The following is a 6,789-nucleotide window of genomic DNA, read 5'->3' as shown; positions in this document are numbered from 1 at the left end:
CTTGAAGAAGCCCCAGAAGGGTGTCTATAAATAATTGAAGCATTGCTTAGATGCCTTTTTAGGATCACATCACTACCTTGTGTGTAAATTCTGCTATGTTTGTGCCAAACAAAGGTCTCATTATTTTATCATTATCTGACCTTAGGTATAAACTGCTGCCTTCCTTAGGGTTAAAGTAGGGTCCTGAGAAGTCTCTGTAGTGGGTGGTAGTCTCTTGGCTTAGCTGCCTGAGCTGTGGGAAGAGACCTGGTAAGCGAAATGAAGGTATCTATTTGGTTTCCTCATCTGTGAGATGGAACAGCCCATTGTAGGTTATTGTGAGGATTAAGTGAAATGATGAATGAGAATGATCCAAGGAGGGTATGATGGTTAATTTTATTTTTTTAATGGCTGCACCCGAGGCATATGGAAGTTCCCAGACCAGGGGTTGTATTTGAGCCACAGCTGTGACATCCTTTAAGCCACTGAGCCAGGCTGGGGATCAAACCTGTGCCTTCACAGCCACCCTAGCCGCAGCAGGAATTCCTGTGATGGTTAATTTTATGCGGAAAATTTGGCTAGGCTATGTTGTCCAGTTGTTTGGTCAAATGCTAGTCTATGTGTTGCTGCTGTGAAGGTACTTTGTAGATGTGATTAGCAATCAGTGGACTTTAAGAAAAGCAGACTACCCTCCACAATGTGGGTAAGCCTCACCCAATCAGGTCAAGTTGTCTAGGGAAGAGGAATTCTGCTTCAAGCCTGTAATTTAAACATTCTTCTGTAGTTTCCAGCCAGCTGGCCTGCATTGTGGGTTTCAAACCCCAGATTGCATCAGCTCTTACCTGAATTTCCAACCTGCTGGCTTGCCTTAGAGATTTTGGATAAGCCAGCCTGCATAATCATGTGAACTAATTCCTTGAGAACCCTGAACCCTGATGCAGAGGGAGAAAACTCTGGGGTTTTGAGGTATGTGTGTTGGGGAAGGGATTACTTAAAACAACAACAACAACAACAAAAACAAAACCACAAACAAACAGTGGCTTAGCGGGTTAAGAACTCAGCCTGGTCTCTGTGGGATGTGGGTTTGATCCCTGGCTTCAGTTGGTGGATTAAGGATCTGGTGTTGCTACAAGCTGCAGCATAGTTCACAGATGCAGCTCAGATCTGGTGTCACTGTGCCTCTGGTGTAGGCTGGCAGCTGCAGTTCTGATTTGAACCCTAGCCTGGGAACTTCCATATCCTGCAGGTATGGCAATAAATAAATAAATAAATAAATAAAATTCAAAACAAAACAAGCTTTAGTCCTGGCATTTCCACTGGACAGTGAGCAGCCCTGAGCAAGACTCAGTACTGCTAAGCTCTAATTTCCCACCTCTCAAGGTTGCCGGAAGAAAGATTCTGAAAATGGTTTGTCAGTCATCATACACAGGCAGGTGATTATTATCTGGGTCTGGCTTTCTATGAATGCACACTTATTTTTAGGGTCACCCTTTGGTGGCCTCCAGACCTACAACTCTCCAAGATGTCCCATTCCTAGACATTGATTCTTGTCTCCATCTCTTGAGCCCACACCTGGAAATGAAATCCAATCCTGTTAGCAAGTAGTAGTTGAGGGGGCTGAAGAGCCCCATCCCAGGCCTCAATGGGCTCCGGAACCACAGGCATGGAGAAGTAGAGAAAGAGGAAGAGAGGAACTCATCGAGATGGGAGCAGGGAAGCGGGAGGGAGGAGGAGAGAAGGGGGGTCGTGTGCCAGGATGGGTTCCTGGGGGTCCAGGGCTGATTTGCTGGGATAGCTGGATCTGTACTGCAGATTGCAGGCTGATTGCAATAGATTAGCCTGGACCTAAAAGGGGCCTCGTCAGAGCATGAATACAGCACTGAGTGTTCATCCTGGGGATAGAGCCAATCAAACAGGAGAGGGTCAGGGGGAGAGGCACTTTGAATAACCTGCCTCCTTTACTATCACAGGGCTTCAAAACACTACTTGGTCCCATTTCCACTTGTTTTTTCCTTCGCCAGCTGGCCCTTGAGAGGGATGAAACTTTCTGCAGTGTCTGAGACTCCCCCGTGTTGCTGCTCACCCTATCCTGATGTTATCTCATCACTCAGCCCTATTCTTTCATACCACTTATCACAAGCTGAAATTATTTGATAAATAATTGTTTACCCAAACCTGCTTCCTCCACTAGAATGTGCCGTGAGATCAGGACCCTTATCTAACTTGTTCATTCCTGTAGTTATAGCTCCTGACAGGGTAGTACATGTTAATGCTCAAAAAATTTCATTAAGGAATGGGATGAATACATATAATTTACTGAGGACTCTCTGTGTGCCAGGCAAGGAGCCCAGATCTGTGCAGGCATTTCTCATCTTCTCTCTCTTATTTTATTTTTGTCTTTTTTTTTTTAGAGCTGCACTGGTGGCATATGCAGGTTCCCAGTCTAGGGGTCGAATTGGAGCTATAGCCACTGGCCTATGCCACAGCCACAGCAACACCAGATCCTAGATGCTTCTGCAGTCTGCAACCTACACCATAGCTCACAGCAATGCCGGATCCTTAAACCACTGAGATCCTTAAGGATCAAACCTGTGAAATAATGGATACTAGTCAGATTCGATTCTACTGAGCCATGATGGGAACTCCCTCATCTTCTCTTAATGATAGTTCTGTGACGGAAATATGACAGTATTTTACTGATAAGAAAACCAAAACTCAGCCTGGTTAAGTAACATGTTCCTGGTAATACAGTCAGAGCTGGGATTCTAATCTAGGTTTGACTAATTCCAAAGTATAGGTTCTTAATCACTATGCCAGGAATAAAATATGCTTCATCTATAGTTTCAACATGAATTGATTGGGATTTGCTTCTAGGAGCTGTTAGCTGGAAGAATATTGAAGCATTTCCCTGACTTAGCAGGAAGAGTGCTGAGATCAATTAGTAATGTCTGCAAGGGGTAAGGTATGATATTTAGTGGTACATGTGCTGTTTGGCATTCTTATATTATTTCACTCCCTAAAGATATGCAGTAGAGGCAAAGGGAAAAAATGAAGAGAGGCAAAGAACAATTAGGAAGCAGAGCACTTGATTTCTTTTCTAACACCAGTTTTCACTTCTTGTTACCACTCATTTCTTTGCAGTCACAACACAGCTACCTTTAGGATTGTTTGGCAGATAGAATGCAATCAGAGGTAGGAACCAGCTTTGAAGAGTCTTGCAAACAAGGGTTGATCTATTGCTTAGTGAATTGACATCATGTTGATGGCCGGGTGTGTCTTCAGGTCATGTGACATTTCTTTGGGTCTCCAATACCTTTGTGCAAATGTGCTATTATTATTTCCCAAGGACCCTTCTGTGATTGAAGGAACAGGGAATATGGAGAGGTAGGTGACAGGCTGCCAAGCCAGATTTAGGGGATTGGTGACTGGTTTCAGGTAAGCCTTTGCAACCCACTGGTCGTGGGATAATCACCATATGTTTATTCTGTGTAACAGAAACTTGGGAGGGGGCATATAGGATGTTGATTAAGATTGGGGCTTGTAGATTTTAAGTCCCAATTTTGCCACTTACTGTGTAACCTTGGGTAAATCATATAACCTCTTTGAGCATTGGTTGCTTACTTAAAATAGCATCCTATCAGGGGCTTATTGTTTTTTTTTAATGATTTTTATTTTTTCCATCATAGCTGGTTTACAGTGTTCTGTCAGTTTTCTACTGTACAGCAAGTTGACTCAGTCACACATACATATATACATTCTTTTTCTTATATTATCATGTTCCATCATAAGTGACTAGGTATACTTCCCCGTGCTCTACAGTAGTATCTCATTGCTTATCCATTCCAAAGGCAGTCGTTTGCATCTGTTAACCCCCAATTCTCAGTCCATCCCATTCCCTCCCCTTCCCCCTTGGCAAGCATAAGTCTGTTCTTCAAGTCCATGGTTTTCTTTTCTGTGGAAAGGTTCATTTGTGCCTTATATTAGACTCTGGATATAAGTGATATCACATGGTATTTGTCTTTCTCTTTCTGACTTGCTTCACTTAGTATGAGATTCTCTAGTTCCATCCATGTTGCTGCAAATGGTATTATTTTATTCTTTTTTATAGCTGAGTAGTATTCTATTGTGTATATACACATCTTCCTAATCTATTCATCTGTAGATGGACATTTGGGTAGTTTCCATGTCTTGGCTACTGTGAATAGTGCTGCAATGAACACGCAGGTGCATGTGTCTTTTTCAAGGAAAGTTTTGTCTGGATATATGCCCAAGAGTAGGATTGCTGGGTCATATGATAGTTCTATATATAGTTTTCTGAGGCACTTCCATACTATTGTTCACAGTGGCTGTACCAATTTACATTCCCACCATCAGTGTACGAGTGTTCCCTTTTCTCCACACCCTCTGCAGCATTTGTTATTCCTCGATTTGTTAATGATGGCCATTAATGACAGGTGTGAGGTGGTACCTCATTGTAGTTTTGATTTGCATTTCTCTAATCAGGGATATTGAGCATTTTTTTTCATGTGCTTGTTTGCCATCTGTTGTTGGCTACCTTCTTTGGAAAAATACCTGTTCAGGACTTTTGCCCATTTTTCCATTGGGTTGTTGGCTTTTTTGCTATTGAGTTGTATAAGTTGTTTGTGTATTTTAGAGATTAAGCCCTTATTAGCTACATCATTGCATCATTTGAAACTATTTTCTCCAATTCTGTAAGTTGCCTTTTTTTTTGTCTTTATAGCAGCACCCGCAGCATATGGAGGTTCCCAGCCTAGGGGTCTAATTGGAGCTGTAGCTGCTGGCCTATGCTAGAGCCGCAGCAATGCCAGATCTGAGCCTCGTCTGTGACCTACACCAAAGTTTATGGCAATGCCAGATTCTTAACCCACTGAACGAGGTCAGGGATTGAACCCACAACCTCATGGTTCCTAGTCAGATTTGTTTCTGCTGCACCATGATGGGAACTCCTCTTTTTTTTTTTTTTTTTTTTTTTTTTTTTAATGGTTTCCTTTGCTGCAAAACCTCGTTAGTTTGATTAGGTCGAATTAGTTTATTTTTGCTTTTATTTCTGTTGCCTTGGGAGACTGACCTGAGAAAACATTTGTAAGGTTGATGTCAGAGAATGTTTTACCTGTGTTCTCTTCTAGGAGTTTGATTGTGTCTTGTCTTATGTTTAAATCTTTAAGCCATTTTGAGTTTATTTTTTGCCTGGTGTGAGGTTATGTTCTAGTGTCATTGATTTACATGTGGCTGTCCAGTTTTCCCAGCACCACTTGCTGAAAAGACTTTTTCCCATTTTATGTTCTTGCCTCCTTTGTTGAAGATTAATTGACCATAGGTGTTTGGGTTTATTTATGGGTTCTCTATTCTGCTCCATTGGTGTCTGTATGTCTGTTTTCATACCAGTACGACACTGCCTTGATTACTATGGCTTTGTAATATTGCCTGAAGTATGGGAGAGTTATGTCTCCTGCTTGGTTTTTGTTCCTATATCAGGGGCTTATTGTAAGAAATAAATGAGACATGGAAGGAAACAATTTGGCTTTGGTATAAAGCAAGCACTCAATGCATGTTTGTTATTATCTGTGATGAACCTATATGCCTATGTGGAAACTGGAAAATCAAGGCAGTTACCTGAATGAATCTATGTTGCCCAAACAGATAATTGGTGGGTTTTTTGTTTTTGTTTTTGTTTTTGTTTTGTCTTTTTGCTATTTCTTTGGGCCGCTCCCGTGGCATATGGAGGTTCCCAGGCTAGGGGTCCAATTGGAGCCTTAGCCACCAGCCTACGCCAGAGCCACAGCAACACAGGATCCGAGCCGCATCTGCAACCTACGCCACAGCTCACGGCAATGCCGGATCGTTAACCCACTGAGCAAGGGCAGGGACCGAACCCGCAACCTCATGGTTCCTAGTCGGATTCGTTAACCACTGCACCACGACGGGAACTCCGGTGGTTTTTCATTTTTGTTTGTTTGTTTGTTCCCCCTAGTTTACATCTGGGTGTTTTGAATACTCAGCCTCAGTGTTTTTAGGACCAGAAAAGATAAAGGCAGTGTTGTTCAGAGCTCATCATCTCCTTGAAATATACAGTCTGCTGTCCTTGTTGCTACTGTCAGGTCTCTCTCTAACTAAATAAGGGGAAAAGCCATCCTCCCACTGTATGCTGAAAACTATTTTGAAAACATAAAGTTGGGTGTTGTTGCACTTGCTCACAGTGGAAACCCACTGGTCCAGAACAACCCCTCTTCCCCTAATTTTCCATAGGAAATGGCTTGGATCACAGCTACCTATCATTTATTGAATAGGAGGTGTGTGCTGGAACTTTATGCTCTTGACAGCCATCTAAGGCAGCCACTCTTTCCATCTTGGTTCTGAGATGAGACAATGGTAGCCCAGTATGTTTACATTATTTGTCCATAGTCTGGTAGTGGCAGACCTGGGAATCAAACTCAGGCCAGCCAGGCCTTAGCAGCCCCATGCTTCCCAAAAGCCACACTACCTCTCAGAAACTCAGGCTTAATGAAGATGTCTTTTTGGCAGCGGAAGTCAAATGCCAGATGTGTAAGTCAGGGGCTGTGAGAGATAGTGGAGGGGAGGGAGCTGTGGTTCTTGCTCCCTGATGCACACCTAAATCACCTGGGGAGCATTCATGAGGTAGAGATGCCGGTTCAACCCTCAAAGACTTTGATGCTCTTGATCTAGGATGGAGGTGGAGCTTCTCAGGTGGTTCTGATAGGTTTCCAGGCTTGAGGACCATTGAAGCAACAGAAGAAGATCAGAAAGGGTTTAGCAAATTCCTTGTGATTA

This window comes from Sus scrofa, chromosome 16, assembly GCF_000003025.6.
Source record: "Sus scrofa isolate TJ Tabasco breed Duroc chromosome 16, Sscrofa11.1, whole genome shotgun sequence".
Lineage (NCBI taxonomy): Eukaryota > Metazoa > Chordata > Mammalia > Artiodactyla > Suidae > Sus > Sus scrofa.
Note: the sequence above shows the minus strand (reverse complement) of the source record.